The sequence below is a fragment of the Moschus berezovskii genome, chromosome 7 (assembly GCF_049115385.1).
Source record: "Moschus berezovskii isolate FMDL1 chromosome 7, NW_MosBer_1.0, whole genome shotgun sequence".
Taxonomy (NCBI): Eukaryota; Metazoa; Chordata; class Mammalia; order Artiodactyla; family Moschidae; genus Moschus; species Moschus berezovskii.
Window position 1 is genome coordinate 49,628,901 of NC_142466.1, and position 26,223 is coordinate 49,655,123.

General features: G+C 40.5%; 1 long non-coding RNA gene across 4 annotated transcripts in view; it reads left to right on the forward strand.

Moving 5' to 3' along the window:
- LOC129557620 (uncharacterized) overlaps positions 1 to 26,223 on the forward strand; it is a 114,061-nt gene that overhangs the window by 12,817 nt on the left and 75,021 nt on the right. For 3 of the 4 annotated variants that reach the window (XR_008686244.2, XR_016037829.1, XR_008686245.2), the window contains exon 2: positions 17,405 to 17,605. This is a non-coding gene — a long non-coding RNA (uncharacterized LOC129557620). Of the gene's footprint in view, positions 1 to 698; positions 1,094 to 17,404; positions 17,606 to 26,223 lie in introns of those variants that run through there. The other variant, XR_016037830.1, reaches the window with a different exon arrangement.

Sequence of the window (26,223 nt, forward strand, 5' to 3'; positions counted from 1 at the left end):
GCTATTTTTATTATACTATTTCAGTTTTCCTTCTTCCATGGAAATGGAGTATAGAAATAGCAAGTACTATTGGGAAAAAGCAGTTGCCGTGATTTTAGTTCATTTCATCCTCTTTATAATCACATGTTTCATGTTCACTACTGCCAAGCAGCCCCATTGACTTATTTGAATTTCTTTCCTTTTCCTTAATTCATGTTTTTTTGGAGCATTCTAAGAATCAGAGGACTGGCTAAAAGCCACATACCAGGAAAGAAAAATGTTATAAAAAGTAAGGATAATCCCAACTGAATAATTTCCCCTGAATAATCATTTTAAGAAAGGCTTAAGTACTTACTCAAACAACTAGATATGAAAGTTTATTCATATACAATTACTTATTGCCCAATTGGGGGGGGTATGAATTGTAGCCTCTTTTCAAAATAATTTTATTCCCTGGTGTTCTTCTTGACACAAAATAAGTAAGAATTTTTTATTAAAAAGAATCCCCAAATACATGACTGAATAGTGACTTTCTGCTTTTTTATTTTTATCAGAAGATTTCTACTTATAAAATATCTGCATACAAATATTGTAATTTTCAAGGTGTTTCATCACAACTACCACTCAGGCAATAAATATTTGCAACCTATAGAAAAAAGGGTGCTTTTTGATCTTTGAACCAAAACTTAACCAGCCAACAGCTCAGTTCCTTAGCTGGAACCCCCTAGGCCCCAGCACTTTTCTCTAGAATGTCTTCCTTTCTTGCTCAGCTGCTTTGTCACCCTTGTCTTTTTACAAATTCTGAATTCTCATTTCCTTCTCCCACTCAGGAAATGGTTTCTAATTTTACTTTTGCAAATTTGATTCCCTTCTCAGTCATTTTCGCTGTTGTCTCTTTCCTCTTGTTGCCATTATTTTATTCCTTCTCTTCTAAACGCCACACTGAACATCACCTCCAATTGTCAGGGGGTCTTCAGATTATGAAGACCCTCGTTTTGCTGTTGGAGGAACATAGGAGACAGTGAAACATCGAGGCTACAATTCCATGCGAGTGTCTGCTTGAATTCTCCCTCCTTTGAGAAAATGGAAGTCTCTCCCAACCTTTTGCCTACAGGTTTGGTTCTCCCCTTCCCCACTGCCACCCCACCGCACCCCTGACCCCTGGGCCCAGGCAACCACCCTTCTACTTTTGGTCCTTATGAACTGGACTACTCTTCTTAGGTGGAATCACACACACAGTATTTGTCTTTCTGTGAAAAGCATATTTCACTTAGCATGGTGTCCTCAAGATTCATCCTTGTTGAAGTATTTAACAGGATTACCTTCTCTCTCAAAGCTGGATAATAGTCCATCATGTGCATACCACATGCTGTTTATTTGTTCATCCACTGATGGATACTCAGGTTGCTTCCGCTCTTAGGCTTCCAAACAATTCTATGAACATGAGTCTACAAATATCTGTTTTAGTTCCTGCTTTCAATTCTTGTGGATATATACCTAGTGGTGAAATTGCTGGATCGTATGCTGATTCTATTGACAAATATTTTTTTAGGAACCACAATACTGTTTTCCATAAGAGTCTGCTTTTCTTTGGACACCATTTTACATTCCCACCAGCAGTACACTAGTTTTCTAACTTCTCCACATCTTTACTAGCACTTGTTAGTTTCTGGGGTTTTAATGTTTTGGTAGCAGCCATCCTATTGTCATTAAAAGCTAAGAATAATTTCTGTCATAAACCACCTTGATCCCACATTCATAATTTTCAAAATCTCTTGCATTCCGGTTGTTGCTATTAAGCTCATTTTTGCTCTAAGACATAGGACTCTGTTTCCAGGATGAGACTGCACAATCTACTTAAATTCCACAACATCCTTGTTAATAGATCTCTCTGTCCCCTCGTTTTTCACAGTGAAAGCTATCTTGCAGGACCTCCAAGCTTGGTAAATCTCTCTCTCCAGCTTGAAGTCTGTAGCCCACTTCTCCATGAACTACAATTAACCTACTTAAGGCTGACATTTACATTTCCTTCTTGTCAGCTTTATGAAGATGTAACTTATACTTAAGTGTAAAACTCAGTGAGTTTTGACAAACCTCTACAGTATTGAATCCACCGTGACAATCATGATAGAGAACATTTTTAAGGGCTTCTGTTTGACCTCTCTGCCTTTATTAAACAAATAGAAAAGCATAGTGTGTAACAACTACTGTCAGCTCTATTAGTAATGAACAATATCACTCCCACGTCCATCGGCATCCTTGCTTACAATCTTTGTCTTCTTGACTTACTATTTCTAAAAGATTCTTTAGAATACAAAAGGGAGCTAGAAAAACTTTACAGAGAGGAGGGAAGGAGAGGGCAAGAGAGAAAAGGTATGTTTACTCTAAGCTGACTTATTTAAATAAGATTGTGTGGGTGTGTCAGTCATTCAATTGTGTCCGACTCTTTGCGTCCCCATGGACTGCAGCCTGCCAGTCTCCTCTGTCGGCGGAATTCTCTAGGCAAGAATACTGGGGTGAGTAGCCATTCCCTTCTCCTGGGGATCTTCTTCCCAACCCAGGGATCAAACCTGTGTCTCCTGCATTGCAGGCAGATTCTTTACTGTCTGAACCACCATGGAAGCCCTTAATACTAGACTATTGGCACATAATTGCTGGGTTTTCCTTTACCTATACTGCTAAGTCATTTCAGTCGTGTCCGACTCTGTGCGACCCCATAGACGGCAGCCCACCAGGCTCCGCCATCCCTGGGATTCTCCAGGCAAGAACACTGGAGTGGGTTGCCATTTCCTTCTCCAATGTGTGAAAGTGAAAAGTGAAAGTGAAGTCGTTCAGTCGTGTCCAACTAGTAGCGACCCCATGGACTGTAGCCCACCAGGCTACTCTGTACATGACATTTTCTAGGCAAGAGTACTGGAGTGGTTTGCCATTGCCTTCTCCGTCCTTTACCTATAGTACATTGCTATATCTCTGTGATGTGAAAAACCATTTTTTACTGAATACTTTTTGCCGTTATACTGTGCCTGTAGGCTTGTAAGTTTCCTTCCCTCTTCCCTTTGTTTCTTTTTAGAAATCCTCCTCTCTGAAATGTCGTTACTGCTTCCTTAATAATCTATGTTGAAATTCCATTTCTTAATGAAGTAACAATTATGTGCTACCTGCTACCTGCTAAGTCACTTCAGTCGTGTCCGACTCTGTGTGACCCCATAGAGGGAAGCCCACCAGGCTCCCCCATCCCTGGGATTCTCCAGGCAAGAACACTGGAGTGGGTTGCCATTTCCATCAAATTCACCTTTTCTCCCCCTGGAGTTTAATTCTGTATTCAACAAACATATTATTGGGCACTTACTCTGGGCAGGGTGTTCATTTGTTCTAGAAACTTCATTTTACATCCAACAAATTCTTTACTGAGCATTTACTATGTATAGGACAAGTCTTCAGCTTATATTTCTTTGGATTCAACTAAAATTAAGTTTTCCTTTTCCTCTTATCTAGTATGGCTTTCCCTGTGCTCAGTTCACAACTGGCGTGTTCTTTAATCCAGGTACTGCTTGGTATTCATCATATTTTCCCCACAACTTTTCTAAAAGCATATTAACAACCTTTATGTACTTGCAATTTCACTTTAAGTATTTTAATTAGAGGTCATTTAAGTTTCTTTTGAATATGTATTTAAAGACTTATTCTAAATACGTTAGTCTACTTAAAACTGAATTCCATCTTGGCACTTCCGAAGCTTAAATTTTAGGACCCAATCCTAACACTAAAATAATGCCTTTAAGTAAAGTCCATTCTGATATTTGGGTCTGTAATATCTAGTTTCCCCTGAAATTCCAAAGTTCTTTGCATCTAGTAGGTGGTCAATAATATTTGGAATTATAGAATTTCAGAATGCAAAAGAACTGTATGGAAAAATAACATAGGGCTAAATTTCTTGTGACTTTGAACTTGGCAGTGGTTTTTAGAAATGATATGAAAAGCACAAGAAACAAAACCAAGAAAGAGACAAACTGAAACTCGTCAAAACTTACAACTTTGCACTTCAAAGGCACCTCAAGAAAGTAAAAAATGGTTGAAGAACAAGAGAAAATACCTGCAAATCATATATCTGATAAAGGTCTAGTATCCTGAATAAATAAAGAACTCTTACAACTCAACAACAGACAAACAACCCAATCAAAAAGTATCCAGAGGAACTGAATACATGTTTCTCCAAAGAAGATATATAACTGACCAAGGAGAAAATGAAAAGATGTTCAATATCATTAGCCATTAGGGAAATGAAAATCAAAGTCACAATGAGATACCACTTCACACCGACCAGGATGGCTATGATAATAGTTAAAAAATTGTAAATAACAGAAAATAATAAAAATGCAACAATCAAAACAGAAAATGAGGGTGTGGAAAAACAACTGGAACTCTCATACATTGCTGGTGGGAATGTAAAATGGTGCAACCTCTGTGGAAAACACTGGTCACTCTTCAATCAGCAGTTATCATATCATATCATAGATAATTCATCCAGCAATTACATCCCTAAGCAAATAGCTGAAAGAACTGAAAGCAGGTATTCAAACAGAAACTTGTACATGAAAGTTTGTAGTAACACTATTCAGAATAGTCAAAAGGTAGAAGCAATTCAAATGTCTATCAACAGATGAATGGATAAAGAAAATGCAATATATCCACACAATGGAATATTATTTAACCATAACGATGAAGTGCTGATACATATTATCACATGGATAAACCTTGAAAACATGCTAAATTAAAGAGGCCAAACACAAGAGGCCACATACTATGTCATTCCATTTATTTGAACTTTCCAAGACAGGAGACTCTACAGAAAGCAGATTCTTGGTTTCCAGGGCTAGGGGACAGGGGAGAGTAGGAAGTGACTACTAAATGAGTATAAGGTTTACTTTGGAGGTGATAAAAATTTTATGAAACAAGGAAGTGATGATTCCTGCACAGCGCTGTGAATGTAATAAATATCCCTGCATTATACACTTAAAAATGGTTAAAATGGTGCATTTTATGTTGTGTGAAAGAAAAGTGAAAGTGTTAGTTGATCAGTCACATCCAACTCTTTGCAATGCCATGGACTGTAGCCCACCAGGCTCCTCTGGTCATGGAATTTTCCAGGCAAGAATACTGCAGTGGGTTGCCATTTTCTTCTCCAGGGGATCTTCCTGACCCAGGGATTGAACCCAGGTCTCCTGCATTGCAGGCAGATTCTTTACCATCTAAGCTACCAGGGAAGCCCATGTTATATGAATATTACCTCAATTAAGAAGAACTTATTGATGAATGTATTGTTCACTATCCATGTGTCAGTGTAGTAGATGTAGGGTTAATGAAGCTATTGCTTCTCTTTCTAGACTCTGAGGTCCTCCAGGGACTGACAAGTAAAATAATACAGAATGAAGATGTGGGCTCTAAACACATACAAAGGTTGCTAGGGGACCGAGAGACAATAGTGATACAAGGACTTTCAAAATGAAGCCAGAGAGTCTTAGACTAACTGGTTACAAGTCTGTGAGTGCCTCTTTGTGCTGCTACTGTACTGGGCTGGGTGTTCAACAATGAGCAACAGCAGAGACCATCCATCCTTCCTGGAACTTGCACTTGGGGCACAGGCAGATATTTCTAACAACCCCCTGCAGACTGAGGTAAGTGCTATATAGAAAAGGGACAGTCTATGAAAGTTCAGAATAAAGAGACTTGACCTAGACCAGAATGAGGGAAGACGTCCTTCTGAGAGTAATCCTTAAGCTGAGATCTGTGGAACAATAGGAGGCAAGAGAGCCTAGCATGGAGAGTCGGGTTAGGACGAGTGCTTTCACTGCTATGGCCCGGGTTCAATCCCTGGTTGGGGAATTAAGATCCCATGAGCCATGCAGTGCAGCCAAAAAAAGAGAGACAGAGACAGACTGCATCAGCAAAACCTATAGCAGAAGGAAACAGGGCTTTCAAGGCCATGAAAGAAGGGCGCTGCAGTTGGAGCAAGCTGCTAAGTGGGTCACAAAGCTGGAAAGACAAGTGGGGCCTGATAGGGCCCCCTATACAGGTTTATGTTGGCTTAAAACTCAACATTCAAAAAGCAAAGATCACGGCATCTGGTTCCATCACTTCATGGCAAATAGATGGAGAAACAATGGAAACAGGGACAGACTTTACATTCTTGGGCTCCAAAATCACTGCAGATGGTGACTGCAGCCATGAAATTAAAAGACGCTTGCTCCTTGGAAGAAAAGTTATGACCAACCTAAACAGCATATTAAAAAGCAGAGATGTTACTTTGCCAACAAAGGTCCATCTAGTCAAAACTATGGTTTTTCCAGTAGTCATGTATGGATGTGAGAGCTGGACCATAAAGAAGGCTGAGTGCCGAAGGACTGATATTTTTGAACTGTGGTGTTGGAGAAGACTCTTGAGAGTCCCTTGGACTGCAAGGAGATCAAACCAGTCAATCCTGAAGGAAATCAGTCCTGAATATTCATTGCAGGACTAATGCTGAAGCTCTAATACCTGATGAGAAGAGCTGACTCATTGGAAAAGACCTTGATGCTGGGAAAGATTGAAGGCAGGAGGAGAAGGGGACGACAGAGGATGAGATGATTGGATGGCATCACCGACTCAATGGACATGAGTTTGACTAAGCTCCAGGAGATGGTGAAGGACAGGGAAGCCTGGTGTGCTGCAGTCCATGGGGTTGCAAAGAGTCGGATAGGACTGAGCAACTGAACAACGAATACAGGCTCTGATAAAGATTCTGCTGTTTATCTTAAGGGTGACAGGAAAGGGGCAGACAGGGGATGAGGGATGGCCACCTCCATCCTGGAGGTCAAGAATGGACTGGAGGCAGGCAAGAATAGACACGGAATGGAGACTACTTAGGAAGCTACTATACTTGTCCAGGGGGCCTCCCCGGTGGCTCGGTGGTAAAGAACCCGTCTGTAAGGCAGGAGACACAGGTTCAATCTCTGGGTTGGGAAGATACCCTGGAGAAGGAAATGGCAACCCACTCCACTATTCTTGCCTGGAGAATGCCATGGACAGGGCCTGGAGGGCTACAGTCCATGAGGTCACAAAGAGTCAGACACAACTTAGCAACTAAAGGACAATACTTGTCCAGGGAGCAGATGATGGTGCTTGCAAGGTGGAGACAGAGATGGAGAAAAGTAGAGCTAGATCTACAGAACAGGGGTGGAGTTAGGAAGGAAAGGCCCAGGCCCAGTGACACCATGTGCACTGAAGCGTAAGCAGAAGCTGGATGCGGCATCCCAGAGGCGTCACTCTGGTGGAATCCATGGAAAGGTGTAGGTGCAGGAGCCATGGGAAGCTGCTGGAGTCTGTAGGAATCAGATCACAGGGCACTCCTGATGAGTCTTATCATGGTGGACCCAGGAAACTGTGAGGCATTTAAGAGGGGGAATGAGACTACCAGATTCATGTTTTACAGAAAGCATTACAGGGAAGCTAGAGAATGGATCTAGGGAGAATAAAAGGAAGACACTTCTGAGTATAAACAAGACAATGAATTAGGAGACTGTCACAGTTCAACGTAAGAGTTAATGAGAGCTAATCTCTGCACAGACTACGGGGTCGCAAAGAGACACGACTGAGTGACTAACACACACACGCAATCTTAAGACATGGTGTCATGAGACTGGGGGATGACAGGGGTATGAGTCTATTTCTGAGACTGGATCAACTGATAATCACAACAGTCATGACCTGTGGCCCACATACAACCCCAATATCTTCTCCCAGATGGTCTCATGGATCCTTGCCAATGTAAGAGCTGTAGCATGAAACAAATGAGAAGATGCCATTGGAACCAAGTCTCTGGCCACATTTTGCTTTCAAAACCTCCCCTCATTCTGATGTGACACTGTCACCCAACTAAACCACAGGTTCTTTAAGAAGAAGGATCATGTCTTATTTGCTGTCTCATGTCCTTATTGCTACACTTGCTGCGAAGAGGAGACTGAATAAATGCTTGAATACATAAATTAAAAAGGTGTATTTCTCAGCATACCAGCCACACAACTAACATTAAGAGGATAAATATACACACATTAAGGAATTATGGAACCTGAGAGCTTCACTGGTGACTGTGTGATGTCTTTGCTACTTTTTAAGACAAAATGTTGTCCTTATTCTGCTCATGCTGCATAAGACTCTGTCATCCTTATCACAAAGGTGTACTGGTCTCGAGCGGTGTTCCATTGTCAAAGGTGTTGCATGGTGAGGCAGACTACTTACTATGTGATTTATATAAGTCTGCAAAAAGAACCATCTCCGGCTCAACACACCTAAAAAGAGACTATCACACCATCATCCAAGTGATAGGGGTGCAAAAAATTTCCTTGAATTTGTTGTTCAAAGTGTGTCTACTCCATCATGAGAGTTTTGCAACAAAGGAAAGGATTTCCATTTTCTTCCCCAGTGGTCTTGGCTTATCTGAAATGAATTCAATTCACCAGACCTCTTATCTTCAAGGACATAAGCAGATCCCATTGGAAGATCTGGTTCTGAGACATTTTGCTCAGAAAACTTTAGTTAAGATGTAAGTCCCAAAAGGCAGAGCTTTGAACATACTGGAGTAAGGGAGAAAGCAATTAGACTTGTAATTCAGAGCTTAGGCCTTGCATTACCAGTTTTTAAAGCTTAATAAAGGCTTTAACAAAGAACAATTAAAGTCTTAGAAGGAAATCAGAGAAAAAAAAAAGTTCATTTGATATGTGAAGATTAAATAGCCTCTGAGTATGTGTGTATGTGTATATATTTATATGTATTTCTTAGCAGGTTTGTTCTTCTAATTATGACACAAAAATATAGAAGAAAGGTCACACAATTTCTTTTAGAATTAATTGGTGCCATCTAAGAGAGAAACTCTAATCTTTTCTCATGGTAAAATATAGTAAGAGTTATAGCATTATTATTTCCCTCCATGGTCTTAGACTCCTTTGAAACTAGTTGTCCATCCTATTGCTGATTTAGTAGATGGAAATGAGAGAACATGGCAGCGATAAGTGGCAAGAGGAAAAAGTGTTAGTCGCTCAGTCGTGTCTGACTTTTTGTGACCCCACCAGGCTCTTCTGTCCATGGAATTCTCCAGGCAAGAATACTGGAGTGGGTTGACATTGTCTTCTCCAGAGGATCTTCCCAACCCAGGGATCAAACCGAGGTCTCTTGTGTTTCAGGCAGATTCTTTACCATCTGAGCCACCAGGGAAGCTTTGCTGGCAAGATGAGGGTAAGAAGGAAGAACAAGGCTCAGGGAACACGTGGTGCTGCGTGGAGTATTGTTGTGCTGGACTTCTCCTCTTCTGTGCCTTGCTCTGTGTCTCAAAGACTGTATCAGTGAGCTCATTTGTCTTCTGCCGTCCAACTGATACCAGTCAGGAACTCTGGGGGTGAGGGATAGTGAGGTCAGGGTGTCTGTTCCCCTGTTGAATTTCTGGTTGCCTGCATGCCTCCACCTCAGGTCACTTTGCTTTGGTTTGGGGGTGAGTAATGGGAGGGGTCATCTTTTATGGCTACTTTCCTGGGCTCAAGGGTCTGCTCCTTCTTCTCACTCTCTCATGCCTGCATGTACTAACGGTCCTCTACTATTGCTGACCAGGATGCTTCATTAGACTCTGTTGATTCCCCTGAGCCCTTCCCATACCTTTGTAAGGGTCCCTTCATTAACACATCCCAGGTTCCATCTGAAGGTATCATCAACCAGCTTCTTGCTGGAAACCTTGACTGATACAACTGTCTTCTACCCAAATGAGGTACTAAACTCTGACAAGATGATCCTGGAAAATCCCAAGGAGACAGCGTAACAATTTTTACTGACCTTTATCTTTGGCTTTAGTAATAAAAAAGTGAATGGATGTTTAAAATGTAATCTCTAATTAATTATTGATGAGATAAAGCTCCCTTAGGGCTCACTCTCCTATGGTAAGCTCAGATCCCCAATAACTATAAATAAAAATATGAAACTACTTTATGAATTAAGTTGAGAACATCTTCAGTTTGAGATGCCTGAGGGTATGGCCTAGTGGCAATACTTCCTAAGCATTCAAAAATGAAAGTGTTTGCCATTGGAAACAGTGAGTTCCACATGGTAGGAAGTATTCAAGTAGAAACTGGAAAAGCAATGGATTAGAAGTTGAACTTCATAATTTTAAGGTCTTTTCCAATGTGTAGTTTTATGATTATTGGATTTATGATATAATGGTTTATCAGCATAAATTTATTATGAAAATGTTGATTACTAAGATGGGTACTTTAATATACTGATAAGTGAAGAGTATATACATAAATTTTAAAAAAATCTATTGGCACTAATGGTAAAGAACCCGCCTACCAATGCAGGAGACGTAAGATACATGCGTATGATCCCTGTGTCATGAAGATCCCCTGGAGGAGGGCATGGCAACCCACTCCAGTATTCTTGCCTGGCAAATCCCATGGACAGAGGAGCCTGGAGGGCTACAGTCTATGGGGTCACAAAGAGTCAGACATGACTGAAGTGACTTGGCATCAAAAAGCTTACAGAGAATTCACCTTCAGCATGACACGGTGAAAATCCTGGTATCTGGAGACAGATTAAACTTCTATTTCAATCCTCATTCTTAACGAAAAGCCATGTGTCCTATGGAAGCCGCTTAACATCTTTGTGTTTCAGTTTTCTCACATCTTTCTCAATAGAGCAATGATGGAAATTCACCGAGATAACGCCTACAACAAATTTAGGTACTCAATAGATGTTAGTTCTCTTCGTTTCACTATCACCATTAAACTGTTCTTCCTGTTACATCAATTTATGGTGCTAAGGTAAATAAGAATGCATTAAGATTTCTTTTTCAAGGAATAAAATAATGCCTTTTGCAGCAATATGGAGGGACCAAGATATTACCATACCAAGTGAAGTAAGTCAGATACAGAAAGATAAATATAATATCACTTATATGTGAACTCTAAAGAAACAGATACAAATGGACTTATATATGAAACAGGATCAGACGCACAATCATAAAAACTTATGGTGGCCAAAAGAGAAAAGGCAGGGGAGGGGTAAAATAGGAACTTGAGATTAGCAGATATAAACTGCCATACAAAAAAACAGATAAACAAGAAGGTCCTACTGTATAGCGCAGGGAACTTTATTCAATATTATAATAGCTTATAATAGAAAGGAATCTGAAAAAAATTTATAGACTGTATGTATAACACCGAATCACTTTGTTTTACACCTGAAACTAAGACACCACTGTAAATCAGCTGCATTAGAATAAAAAAGTTTTAAAAGTAAGCATGCAAATAAAGTTGAAAACATTTTAATTAAAAAAAAAGAATTCTGTTTTTAGTTGAAATCCACAAAGTAATCATCAAGACCCTCACTTTAGCATCTCACAACTGTGAGGGGACTGCGTTTCATATCACAGCAGATATATCATAAGAAAGTCTTTCCCCAAAGAGTTGGTGTTTAAATATACTAGTAAACAAATTCTATTCATACATTGCTTTCCACCTCTAGCCATTTTGCTTGGAGCCTCACAACAACCTAATAAGCCAGGCATTATTATCTTCACTTATAAAAAGAGGAATTTATAAAGGGCAGAAAATCACTCATAATCCTAGAGGAAGTGATCTTTCCATGACTCATTCAGACATTTCAGGTTGGAGATTTTGATTGAAAAATCAAGAAATGTTTAAAATGTAAAAAAATAAACAACACACAGGAGCACACAGGAGCTATATAAGTGAAGCCAATCATCTCTAAATACAGTCAGGAATTTCTAGAACACTTCCCTGGCCTGGGGCAGTGAGGCCATGAGAAAAGCAGCTGAGGGGTTAAGAGCACAGACCCAGGAAAGTGGATCAAATCCTGCTACTTGCATATGTCACTTGTGTCACTTTGGACAAGCTATCCAGCTTTCCATGCTTCAGTTTCCTCATCTGCAAAAAGGAGGTAACCACAGAACCTACTCCTGGGGGTGTTGCATGGTTTAAATGAGATCACCCAGTTAAAGTACTTGGCATAACCCCTATTTCAGAGAAAGTGAAAAGTGAAGTTGCTCAGCCATGTCCGACTCTTTGTGACCCCCTGGACTGTAGCTTACCAGGCTCTCCATCCATGGGATTTTCAAAGCAAGAATACTGGAGTGGATTGCCATTTCCTTCTCCTGGAGATCTTCCCAACCCAGGGATTGAACCCAGGCCTCCCACATGGTAGGCAGACACTTTACCATCTGAGCCACCAGGGAACACTTCAGATAAAGTGTTTAATAAATACAGTGATTACTATTGCAGGACAAAGCAGCGGCATCCCAGTGGAGAGCTCATTTGCCTAGAGCCGCGGAGCCAGTTAGATCCAGGGACTGGAGCCCAGATCCTGTCCAGGCTCCTTTTGTTACAACTGCTGCTGCTGCTGCTAAGTCACTTCAGTCCTGTCCCACTCTTAATTAAGCTGCACCACAGCTTAATTAGCTTTTGAAACATGGGTGATCAGAATTTCAGCTCAAAGAATAACAGCTAGATAGCCTGCTACCTGCAATTGACCCATGGCGATTTTCCAGGAAGCACCCACATCACAAGCATCTATACAGAAAACATAAATAAATCAAATTCCTTGAGAATGTGCTTGTCTTCCTCCCATGTATGGGACTGCCTCACAGCTGAAACCCTTAGAACATGCTTGGTTGGTGACGCGAGTGACCAAATTTCTTTAGGCATCAAAACACACAGGCTTGTAACACACTTGGCTCTTCCCACGACTAATGCTGTAGTGAGGCCCCAGAGTAGACAGTTCTGACGGGACAGAAATGGATGCGGAGATTAAAGAACTGAAGGAAAGCCCGCAATCATCTTTGAGACTAGCCTGTGCCTGGTTTTATACACACTCCTTAGCTATTTTGCATCACCTGGGAGGTATCACTCCCAGGGGCAATTCAGAAAGCCTTCTTTTGGTCACACGCTACAACCAGGAAAGCAGCAGCCCCCCAACCAGTTACCATACTATCCTTGGCTAATAAGGGCGGCTCCATCACAAGGCAGTGATGCTGAATGGATCTAGGCAATCGAGACAGAGATCATCTGATGAAACTTTAAACAAGACTGAGCTCAACATGATTCCTCAGCATTTTTCCTCTACTCAGATCTCTTCTGCTAGAAGCATTCGCTCTTCCTTGCTTTTTAAAGTCATTTCACATAACCCTAGTCAATTCTGGCAAGCACAAGCTGACCCCATATCTTTATTGGGCTCTCATCACACCATTTTCCTGACTTTTCTTGGAATACAAGTAGAGCCTCCCTGGGTTTAGAGAGTGTTTTTCTGGTTAATGAAGACTGCACAGTTTTATTCTTAATTACAATAGTCCCTTTTGTAGTGTCATGGTTCTAGGAAAAGATTGGAAAGTTTACATCCGTAAATGCCAAGCCAGTTAAACATTTGTTCAGTTCAGTTCAGTCGCTCAGTCGTGTCCGACTCTTTGTGACCCCATGAATCACAGCACACCAGGCCTCCCTGTCCATCACCAGCTCCCGGAGTTCACTCAAACTCATGTCCATTGAGTTGGTGATGCCATCCAGCCATCTCATTCTCTGTCGTCCCCTTCTCCTCCCGCCCACAATCCCTCCCAGCATGAGAGTCTTTTCCAGTGAGTCAACTCGTCGCATGAGGTGGCCAAAGTATTGGAGTTTCAGTACATTAAAATCCGAGGAGTTATAATGTCTGATTGAATTCTTTAAGACCAGTAGAGATACCTCCATGCAGACTGTCTGCAGATTCTCAGAAAGTAATAGATGAGGGCATTTCAGTCAGTGTGTCTGAGCTTGGACAGAGTGGAGAGGACTCCTGTTGGGGGGATTTGTCTGTTTGAGAGCCAGGAAGATACCTTTCTCAGCCCCACCAGTTTGAGGAATCTATTCATTCTTTTCTTAAAGAATATGGTGACATTTTCCTACTTCCCTGTTAAGCATGAAGAATTTAAAACTGACTCATATAGAGGGACTTGCTTAGATCATATGTCTGGATTTTAGTCAACTTGTATAGTGTTGATAAGGATGTTTTCAAGTATATAACCCCAGCAACACTATTGTGCTGACTTTTGAGTTCTCTTCGGGAAGTTTTGCATATTTAGACTGCATCCCTCCAGTGGGTTCTTCTCTGTTTTGATTTCATTCCAGTTACTTAACTTTACCCTTAAAAGCAGGGGAAACTTGGACCTACTTTTCTCATTTAGGAAATGGGTACCTGCTGTTTCATCAGTGGTGACCAAAGACAGAAGGTAATGAAAGCCTGTGGAGAAGGAAACGGCAACCCACTCCAGTATTCTTGCCTGGAGAATCCCATGGATAGAGGAGTCTGGTGGGCTACAGTCCATGGGGTCACAAAGAGTCGGACACGATTGAGTGAGCACACAATAAGAGCCTGCCCCTACCTTGAGTCACCTTCCATGCTCATTCACACAAGACTTCCTTCTAGGAAGAGGCCAGCATGGTAGGACAGAATCTGGCTTGATGCCCAGGATTGCCACGGGTGTCACCTTTGAGTCTCATCATCTGCCTCTGTAAAATAGGGCAACAGAGTCAATCCGTGGGTGTCTCTGAGAATTCTGAAATAACACACAGAGTACTGAGCTGTGTACCCAGAAAGTGCTTGCTATGTGATGGCTGTCTTTCCCTTTTCTTCCTAGCTGATCATATACAATACTCAAGAGCCAGCTGAGGAAAGGAAATTGACAGCAGAAAACTCAAAAATTGTTATACAGTGAACATGTTCTTCTTTGGTGAGGAACTGGAGAAAATTGGAGAAATTTCTAAATATGAAACTTTTTTCCTGTCATTAACCTTAGAACTCTCAGATGAGAAGCAGCAAGATAATCCTACATGAGGAATGTATCATCAAGAAGCAGATTAGCATTGGCCTACTTGCCACCAGGGGACAATAATCAGGCTATAATTATTGTGCAGATCCTCTATGAAATGCTGAGCTGGGTGACTGCAGATCCAAAAAGAGGTATGCACAGATCCTTCAAATAGGGGGCGCAGTGTAGTGGAAAGATTTGTGGTCCTTGACTCCACATTTGGTTCAGCTCAGTTGCTCAGTCGTGTCAGACTCTTTGCGACCCCATGAACAGCAGCACGCAAGGCCTCCCTGTCCATCACCAACTCCCGGAGTCCACCCAAACTCATGTCCATTGAGTCGGTGATGTTATCCAACCATCTCATCCTCTGTTGTCCCCTTCTCCTGCCCTCAATCTTTCCCAGCATCAAGGTCTTTTCAAATGAGTCAGTTCTTCTCATCAGGTGGCCAAAGTATTGGAGTTTCAGCTTCAGCGTCAGGCCTTTCAATGAACACCCAGGACTGATCTCCTTTAGGATGAACTGATTGGATCTCCTTGCAGTCCAAGGGACTCTCAAGAGTCTTATCCAATACTTCAAAAGAATCAATTTTTCGGCACTCAGCTTTCTTTATAGTCCAACTCTCACATCCATACATGACCACTGGAAAAACCATAGCCTTGACAAGATGGACCTTTGTTGGCAAAGCAATGTCTCTGCTTTTTAATATGCTGTCTAGATGGGTCATAACTTTCCTTCTAAGAAGTAAGTGTCTTTTAATTTCATGGCTGCAATCACTATCTGCAGTGATTTTGGAGCCCCCCAAAATAAAGTCAGCCACTGTTTCCCCATCTATTTTCCATGAAGTGATGGGACCAGATGCCATGATCTTTGTTTTCTAAATGTTGAGCTTTAAGCCAGCTTTTTCACTCTCCTCTATTACTTCCATCAAGAGGCTCTTTAGTTCTTCTTCACTTTCTGTCATAAGGGTGATGTCATCTGCATATCTGAGGTTATTGATATTTTTCCTGGCAATCTTGATTCCAGCTTGTGCTTCCTCCAGCCCAGCGTTTCTCATGATGTACTCTGCATATAAGTTAAATAAGCAGGGTGACAATATACAGCCTTGATGTACTCCTTTTCTTATTTGGAACCAGTCCATTGTTTCATGTCCAGTTCTAACTGTTGCTTCCACTGCATACAGGTTTCTCAAGAGGCAGGTTAGGTGGTCTTGTATTCCCACCTCTTTCAGAATTTTCCAGTTTGTTGTGATCCACACAGTCAAAGGCTTTGGCATAGTCAATGAAGCAGAAATAGATGCTTTTCTGGAACTCTCTTGCTTGCAACATTTGGTTACCTACTCACTAGTCAAACATCTCTAAGCCCTAGTTTTCATTGTTTTGTTTTGTTACCTGTAAAACAGGCAATGAGATTTTCTATTTCCTCACAGGGACTATTTAGAGATCCTCAAACTTTCATGTGTATAAAATGCATCTGAGGGTCTAGTTAAAATGCAGAGTCTGGTCCAGTAGGTTGGGGGCAGAGCATGGGATTTTACATTTCTAGCAACTTCTGGGAGATGCTGATGCACCTGCTCTGGGGACCACACTTTGAGAAGCAAAGGTTTAAAGGACTGTATAACATGTTATGGGCTTCCCAGGTGGCTCAGTGGTAAAGAATCCGCTTGTCAAGTGGAAGATGTGGGTTCAGTCCCTGGGTTGGGGAGATAACCTGGAGAAGAAAAAGCAAACCCACTCCAGTATTCCTGATGGGAAAGTCCCATGGACAGAGGAATCTAGGGGGCTACACAGTCCATGGTGTTGCAGAGTTGGAGTTGGACACGACTTAAGAGACTAAACAACAACAATGACATATCTTTAAAAAGGACTTGTAAACTCTTAGGTACAGTAGGTGGAAGGTGTTGCCATTGGCAGTGGCATTACTCATATATTCTACGAGAAATCTGACTTTCATGTCTTTCCATTCTATAGTAGTTCTTTTCAGTGTTTCTAAAAGCAACCATATTAAGATTTAGTTTTTGTTTTTTTTTTTCAGTATGGTTAAGATGAGGCCTATGGGAATGTACCATGTCTGGAACAACATAGGTCCTAAACGGAGAAAAGAAGAGATAAAGGGAAGGAGGATGAGAGGGAAAAAAATACAAGTATACTGTGTTTTAGGGGTAGAGGTGGCTGTCTCCTTTTAGTGATAAGAAGATGCAACAGAAAGAAGGGAGACAGCCTGCTGGCATTTTGCATTTAAGGACAGAAGTAAGTAAAGACAAATAGTCAAAGGTGTTCACACTGATGATGGGGACATTTACGGATGCCACTGTGGATAGATATGACTTGATACATTTCTAGAAACTACTTGTGATGTCTCATCTGTCTATATATGGCTACATCTACTCACAGGCCTCTTGTGGAGAGACAGAAACACAGAGAATTTTTTTTGTGTGTCAAAAAACATTACTTTTAGGTTTCATTTAAGGCCCCAGATCTTACGTGTAAGTGAACAGCTTTCACTGTGTGAAGAACATGAACTTAAAAGTTTTCTTACTTATTTTGTTATCCTAGGGAAGCCTGGTTGGCTGCAGTCTATAGGGTGACAGAGCCAGACACGACTTACTGACTGAACAAACAACATGTGTTTGCTGCTTGGACACAAGCCGACTTACATCTGCTTTGTCCACTGCTGATCCCAACAAGTGGAACTGCATCTGCATGGAGCAGGTACTCAGTAAGCACTGGTTAAAGGAGTGATGAAAGAGTGAGCATGTGAGTATATAAATGCCTAGCAATACTTTCTTATGAACTTTAGAGAAGAGGTTGCAGTTTTAAACTTATCGAGGGCATCTCTGGATTTCTAAAAACCACATCTCATGTCTCATTATTTAACTCCTTTTCTTCCAAATAAATAACTTTCTCTTTCTTACTAAAAGGTGTCATCCAATCCACTGTCCAAGACTTAATGAATATTCATTGAACAGTGAACAAAAAGGACACCTTTTTTTTCTTTATCCTTCTATAAACAAGGTGCTCATGGAGACTCGTCCAGAGGCTCCTTGGGGAATTGCCTGTTGCAGAGTTTCCTGGAGTGTACAGGGTCATTTCTGAGCCCCTAAGGGATCTCTTTCTCCTTGCCTTGGTGACTAGAGAGCCACAGAAACTCAACTGGGGAAGAGCTGGTCGCTATGCAGGTGATCAGGGGAAGACCTTTGATGGATCTGAATCTGTCTCCTACAAACCTTCTGGACCAAGAGGGCACTTACGGCGCCTCCTGAGGCCGAGCACTGTGGCAAGAAATGCCAGTTCCTAACTTTAATTTCCCCAGGGATGTGCCAGTTGGGTCCTGACAAAGCGCTGACTGAAATAATGCTTCTCTCCTATTCTGTGGACCAGCGATCCTGGGATGCCTTGGAGCTGGGACTTTAGTTTGGTAGCTCCTGAGACAACCATGGTTCACGGCCTTAACCCTTCAAAGGTGGCACTGACTATCTCACTGAGCAGGGTGTCACGGTGACCTGACCTTGGAAGTGGGTTAGTGACAGCTGAGCTCCAGCTTGTGAATCCTATTTTCAGTCTTCATGTGGTTTTAAGATTTAGCCCAATTTCCAGACTATCCCATACCCTGGCTTGAAAATGGCTTTATTTCACACTTTGCAGCAGGAGGTAAGTGGGTTTCTATGTGAAAGTGATGGTGCCAAAGACACTGACGAACATTAAAAAATGTCTGAACATGGCTTCAAGCCACTCAGGCTGTTTCTCATCCCGTGCCGGGCCTCGCGGAGTGTATGCAGGTTCAGAGCTCCCTTTGAAATTAGTGGCGGTTATAAGCTTGCAGCAACTCGGTGGGGCTCTGAGCAATATAACAAATGAGCCCCTTTGAAGACTAACCATTGTATATCGGCTCTTTTTGTGCTTCCGACACTGCTTTCTCTGGGATGTTCAGTGATGGTGGGAGTAGCCCACCAACACACGCCCTCTGGTTTTCAACTCTGGCCCTGAGAGAGGGAAGGGGGACAGGGAGGTGGGTCCTCATATTTCTTTAAAGAACTGGCCTTAAACCCTTTTGCTATCCTTTTGATATCAACACCTGGGATAAACCATCCCATGCCCATATAACCTGAGTGAAAACAAAACAAAAGCTGCTTCTCATGTGTGGTACTTAACTGGCCCATGCAACAACAAAAACAGCAATAGGAACAATAAGAAAAATGAAACAAAAACAAAGCTATTAGCAGCCAAGAGACACATTTGTATACCAGGGGTTTCACAGATAACTTATTTAGCTGAAAGCAATGAATTGGATCTGGGATATTTTCCATTTTTCCCTGATGACATTATAGACTAATTGATACTGACACCAAGATGAAATTTCTTGAATATTTTTAAAACTAAGTAAAGTTTTTGACTTTTGACTGAATAGTCCTAAAGGGTTAGTATATGTATTTCAAACGCTGACGTTTGATAAGGAAAATACGCTCAGGTTGCCTTTCAAACATATTTAAGAATTATTGAATTCTTGGTCCAATTTTTCAGGTACAAGTTTGAAAGGGTATTTGAATGTCACTTCTTGCACTAGATGCAGACTTAACTAATTTTTGCTGTGTGCCTTTTTTATTTCTCACAACCACACTATGAGATCAAAACGGTAAACTCTACTTAGCAGATGAAAGAACCAAGGCCAGAGTTCCAATGGCAAAAAGAGCTAGTAAGACGCAGATGCACTAAGTCCAGCCCTCATCCTTCCCCAAACTGTAACCACTTCTCTCACATAGTAATCCGCCCTTCTCTGCAAATACAATAATACGTTGTTTATTTATAATGAGAAATATTTGAGCTGATATTGAATTAGGGTGAAGTCCCTTTAGGCACTGAACAAGAATGATTGAAAAAAAAAAGTAAATATCAGGCGAAATGGGCTTCAGGAAACTTGCATTTCTGGATGCAAATGTGGAATAAGAAAATTCAAAGTCCTTTTTCTCATCTCTGAAATATATCCTACAACAGGGGCAAAAATTGACAGAATAGTCTTTACAGTTGTTGATTGGGTTAAGAGCTCCTTGAATTCACTTTCTTAGGTTCCGCCTCATTCCAAAACTGTGATAGGTAGATATCAGATAATAAATAAGTGAAGTATAGGTAATGAAAAAAGGGGAAAAAAATTAAGTGGAGACGAGAGGTAAACGAATGCATACCAATACATGTCACACTGAGGATAAAGACAAAACAGAAAGCCTGAAAAGAACAGTTGGAAGATAATAATAATAACAGCAACAAAGCTGGCTGATAAGCATTGAGGATTTTAACGATTCGCCACAGTGCTAGGCGCTTTTACGTTTGACTGTCTCACTTAATTCTCACTGTAGCCTTATGAAGTAGGAATAAATATTTTGTTAGGTTACAGACAAGGAAACTGAGACACAGAGAAGTTAAGAGGCTCAAGGTCAACCAGCTAACAGATGATGAATTCTACGTGTGAACCCGAGTTTTCCAAAGTCAAGACCAGGCTCGGACTGTGCCTAGCTTTATACCAGGTTAACCTGGCATTTGGGCTTGAAGGAAATGACTCTTTGTGCCCTCATGAGTGGAACATGAATGCGTCCGAGGGTGCCCTTTCTCACAGTCCCTCTGATGCTCACAATAAACACTGGCCTATGCCTGCCTGTCATTGGGTCCCTCCAAGGAAACTGAGGCCTGAGACCAAGATGCAACTTAGTAAAAGTGAAGAAGGGGGACCAGAACAGTAAAGTTCACCTATTTAATTTGGATGGTTTACCTTGATCCTGAGAAATAATCCAAACTATCCGGAGAGATGGATGGACTTCGTGTCCTTCAGGCAATCCCCTCAGTGCCTCCTCAGCTGTAAACATTTCTTGAGCATTGCTCTGCTGGAGGAAAAAGAAAAATCACAACTATATAGAACGGAGGCCATAAATCTGAACCAAAACTAATCTCAGTTGTTCCTGCAATGTTACTCAGCAGTCCTATTACATGTGCTTCTCCCATTTCCCTGAGCTGCAATACCAAAGCTTCACCACTCTTCAAAACTTTCAATCTTCTCTCTTTGGGATGACCTTGTTTCTAAGGTAGGGATGAGCAGCTACCAAGAGTGGTTTTTTTCTCCCACTTCCCCATACGCCCACCCACATCTGCATTCATCCCTTTTTTATCTTTGTCTGCATCTCTAGCAAAAACCAGTTTTCTTATCAAAGGCAACTCCGTCCACTGCTGCAGTGGGTATTATTCCACACTGCCTCTCTAGGAAATCTGCTTTATCAGTCACATCCTTTTCTTCCCTTCCGTGTTGTATTGGTTATTCACGTCAGCATAAAGATATGATCATTCCTCTCATTCAGAAAACAAACAAAAAACAAAAGCCATTTAATGGCCGCTTTTCAAAAAGCATCCCCATGCTTCTTTCTTTAGCAGCTGTTCTTTTACAAAGTACAACCTGCACTTACTCTCTCTGACTCACATCACGCTGCGTCTTTTCTCCACTCTAACCTGGCTCTCCCCACATCCCTGCACTGAGATAGTCATGCGTACTTACTCACCCAGCAGACTAAGCACGGTTAGTTCTCAATTTATGTGGCTTGTTCTGCTGAAATTTCATATTCTTAGAAGTTCTGGTTTTGTCTCCCATGGCATTTCTCTCTCTTTCTCCTGATTTACCTCTGCATTGGTGGCTCTTTTCTGGCGTCTTGATTGGTTTCTCTCTCTCCGCCACTCCTTAAATATCAGTATTTTGTTTTCTCACTTTAGTCACTTTTGGGGGGATCTTGTCCCTAACAATGTTTTTTATCTAAGTCTCGATTCTGAGCCCCAGTTCCATGTCTCCAAATTGTTTTCTTTTCTTTTTCTTCTTACTTTTTAATGAAGGATAATTGCTCTACAGAATTTTGTTGTTTTCTGTCAAACCTCAACATGAATCAGTCATAGGGATACATATATCCCCTCCCTTTTGAACCTCCCTCCCATCTCCCTCCCCATCCCACCCCTCTAGGTTGATACAGAGCCCCTGTTTGAGTTTCCTGAGCCACACAGCAAGTTCCCATTGACTCTCCATTTTACACACAGTAATGTAAGTTTCCGTGTTACTCCTTCCACACATCTCCCCCTCCCCTCCCCTCTCCCCATGTCCATAAGTCTATTCTCATATCTGTTTCCTCACTGCTGCCCTGTAAATAAGTTCTTCAGAACCATTTTTCTAGCTTCTGTATATGTGCATTAGAATAAGATATTTATCTATCTCTTTCTGACTCACTTCACTCTGTATAATAGGTTCTAGGTTCATCCACCTCATCAGAACTGACTCAAATGTGTTGCTTTTATGGCTGAGTAATATTCCTTTGTGTATATGCACCACAGCTTCTTTATCTATTCATCTGTCGATGGACATCTAGGTTGCTTCCATGTTCTAGCTATTGTAAATAGTGCTGCAATGAACAATGGGATGCATGTGTCTTTTCCAACCCTGGTTTCCTCAGGGTATATGCCTAGGAGTGGGATTGCTGGGTCATATGGTGGTTCTATTCCTAGTTTTTTAAGGAATCTCCATACCGTCTTTCATGGTGGCTGTATCAGTTTACATTCCCAACAACAGTGCAAGAGCGTTCCCTTTTCTCCACACCCTCTCCAGCGTTTATTGTTTGTTGACTTTTTGATGGTGGTCATTCTGACCTGTGTGAGGTGATATTTCATTGTGGTTTTGATTTGCATTTCTCTAATAACGAGCGATGTTGAACATCTTTTAATGTGTTTGTTAGCCATCTATATGTCTTCTTTGGAGAAATGTCTGTTTAGGTCTTTTTCCCACTTTTGATTGGGTTGTTTGTTTTTCTAGCATTGAGCTGCTTGTATATTTTGAAAATTAATCCTTTGTCAGTTATTTCATTTGCTATTATTTTCTCCCATTCTGAGGATTGTCTTTTCACCTTATAGTTTCCTTTGCTGTGCAAAAGCTTTTAAGTTTAATCAGGTCCCACTTGTTTACTTTTGTTTTTATTTCCATTACTCTAGGAGGCGGGTCATAGAGGATCTTGCTTTGATTTATGTCATCGAGTGTTCTGCCTGTGTTTTTCTCTAAGAGTTTTACAGTTTCTGGTCTTACATTTAGGTCTTTAATCCACTTTGAGTTTATCTTTGTGTATGGTGTTGTGTATGGTGTTTCATTCTTTTACATGTAGCTGTCCAGTTTTCCCAGCACCATTTATGAAGAGGCTGTCTTTGCCTTATTGTATATTCTTGTCTTCTTTGTAAAAAATAAGGTACCCATAGCTGCATGGGTTTATTTCTGGGCTTCTATCTTGTTCCATTGGCCTATATTTCTGTTTCTGTGCCAGTACTATACTGTCTTGATGACTGTTAGCTTTGTAGTATAATCTGAAGTCAGGAAGGTCGATTCCTCCAGCTCCATTCTTCTTTCTCAAGACAGCTTTGGCTATTCGGGGTCTTTTGTGTTTCCATATGAATTGTGAAATTTTTTGTTCTAGTTCTGTGAAAAATGCCATTGGTAATTTGATAGGGATCACATTGAATCTGTAGATTGCACATGGAAGTATAGTCATTCTCACAATATTGATTCTTCCTACCCAGGAACATGGAATATCTTTCCATCTGTTTATGTCATCTTTTATTTCTTACATCAGAGTTTTATAATTTTCTGTGTACAGTTTTTTGTCTCTTTAGGTAAGTTTATTCCTAGATATTTAATTTTGTTGCAATGGTGAATGCGATTGATTCCTTAATTTCTCTTTCTGATTTTTCACTGTTATTATATAGAATTGGAAGTGATTTCCATGTATTGATTTTGAATCCTGCAACTTTGCTAAATTTACTGATTAGCTCTAGTAATTTTCTGATACAATCTTTAGGGTTTTCTATGTACAGCATCATGTCATCTGCAAACAGTGAGAGCTTTATTTCTTCTTTTCTAATCTGGATTCCTTTTATTTCTTTTTCTTCTCTGATTGCTGTAGCTAGGACTTTCAGAACTATGTTGAACAATAGGAGCGATAGCAGACACCCTTGTCTTGTTCCTGATCTTAGGGGGAATGCTTTTAGTTTCTCACCATTGAGAATAATGTTTGCTGTAGGCTTATCATATATGGCCTTTACTATGTTGAGGCAGGTTCAAAAGTAGATTAAAATTTTTAAGAGTTTTAATCATAAATGGGTGCTGAATTTTGTCAAAGGCTTTTTCTGCATTCATTGAGATCATATGGTTTTGATCTTTCAGTTTGTTAATATGATGTATCACATTGATTGATTTGTGTATATTGAAGAATCTTTACATTCCTGGAATAAACCCAACTTGATCATGGTGTATGGAATTGTTTTGCTTTGGCTCCATCCCTTCATTCTTTCTGGAGTTATTTCTCCACTGATCTCCAGTAGCATACTGGGCACCTACCAACCTGGGGAATTCCTCATTCAGTATCCTATCATTTTGCCTTTTGATTAACTTATATGCAGAGTACATCATGAGGAACGCTGGGCTGGAAGAAGTACAAGCTGGAATGAAGATTGCCAGGAGAAATATCAATAACCTCGCAAAGAGTCGGACACAACTGAACAACTGAACTGAACTGAACTGATCATGGTGTATGAGCTTTTTGATGTGCTGCTGAATTCTGTTTGCTAAAATTTTGCTAAAATTGTTGAGGATCTTTGCATCTATGTTCATCACTGATATTGGCCTGCAGTTTTCTTTTTTTGTGTGTTGTTTATGTCTGGTTTTGGTATCAGGGTGACGGTGGTCTCACAGAATGAGTTTGGAAGTGTTCCTCCCTCTGCAATTTTTTGAAAGAGTTTTAGAAGTATAGCATTAGCTCTTCTCTAAATGTTTGATAGAATTCTCCTGTGAAGCCATCTGGTCCTGGACTTTTGTTTTTTGGGAGATTTTTGATCACAGCTTCAAAGTAATTTCAGTGCTTGTAATCAGGTTGTTCGTAATTTCTATTTCTTTCTGGTTCAGTCTTGAAAGATTGAACTTCTATAAGAATCTGTCCATTTCTTCCAGGTTATGCATTTTATTGCCATATAGTTATTCAAAATAGTCTCTAATAATCCTTTGTATTTCTGCACTGTCTGTTGTAACCTCTCCTTTTTCATTTCTAATTTTGTTGTTTTGACTCTTCTCTCATTTTTTCTTGAAGAGTTTGGCTAAAGACTTGTCAATTTTGTTTATCTTCTCAAAGAACAAAGCTTTTAGTTTTATTAATCTTTACTATTGTTTCTTTCATTTCTTTTTCATTTATTTCTGCTTGAATCTTATTTCTTTCCTTCTACTAATTTCAGGTTTTTATGTTCTTCTTTTTCCAGTTGTTTTAGGTGTAAAGTTAGGTTGTCTATTCCATGTTTTTCTTGAGGTAGGATTGTATTGCTATAAACTTCCCTCTTAGAACTGCTTTTGCTGCATCCCATAGGATTTGAGTTGTCCTGTTTTCATTGTTATTTGTTTCTGCAATTTTTTTTATTTCCCTTTTGATTTCTTCAGGAATCTGTTGGTTATTTTAGAAACATACTGTTTAGTCTCCATGTGTTTGTGTTTCTTACACTTTTTTTCCTCGTAATTGATATCTAGTCTCGAAGCATTGTGGTCTGAGAAGATGCTTGATATGATTTCAATTTTCTTAAATTTACTGAGGCTTGTGATCCAAGATGTGGTCTATCCTGGAGAACGTTCCTTGTGTGTTTGAGAGGAGATATATTCTTCTGCATTTGGAGGGAATACACTGAAGATATCAATGAGATCCATCTCATTAAATGTATCATTTAAGACTTGTGTTTCCTTATTAATTTTATGTTTTAATGATCTGTCCATTGGTGTGAGTGGGTGTAAAGTCTCCTACTATTATTGTGTTCTGTCAATTTCTCCTTTTATGTCAGTTAGTGTTTGTCTTATGTATTGAGGTGCTCCTATGTTGGGTGCATAGATATTTACAACTGTTACGTTTTCCTCTTGGATTGATCCCTTGATCATTATCTAGTGTTCTGCCTTATCTCTTGTAATCTTCTTTATTTTAAGGTCTATTTTGTCTGATAAGGATTGCGATTCCAGCTTTCTTTTGCTTCCCATTTGCATGGAATATATTTTTCCATCCTTTCACTTTCGATCTGTATGTGTCTTTAGGTCTGAAGTGGGCTTCTTGTAGACAGACTATATACGGGCTTTGTTTTTGTGTCCATTCAGCCAGTCTGTGTCTTTTGGTTGGAGCATTTAATCCATTTCCATTGAAAGTAATTATTGATATATATGTTCCTGTTTCCATTTTCTTAATTGTTTGGGGTTGATTTTGTAGATCTCTTTTCTTCTCTTGTATTTCTTGACTGTATAAGTCTGTTTAACATTTGTTGTAAGGCTGGTTTGGTGGTACTGAATTCTCTTA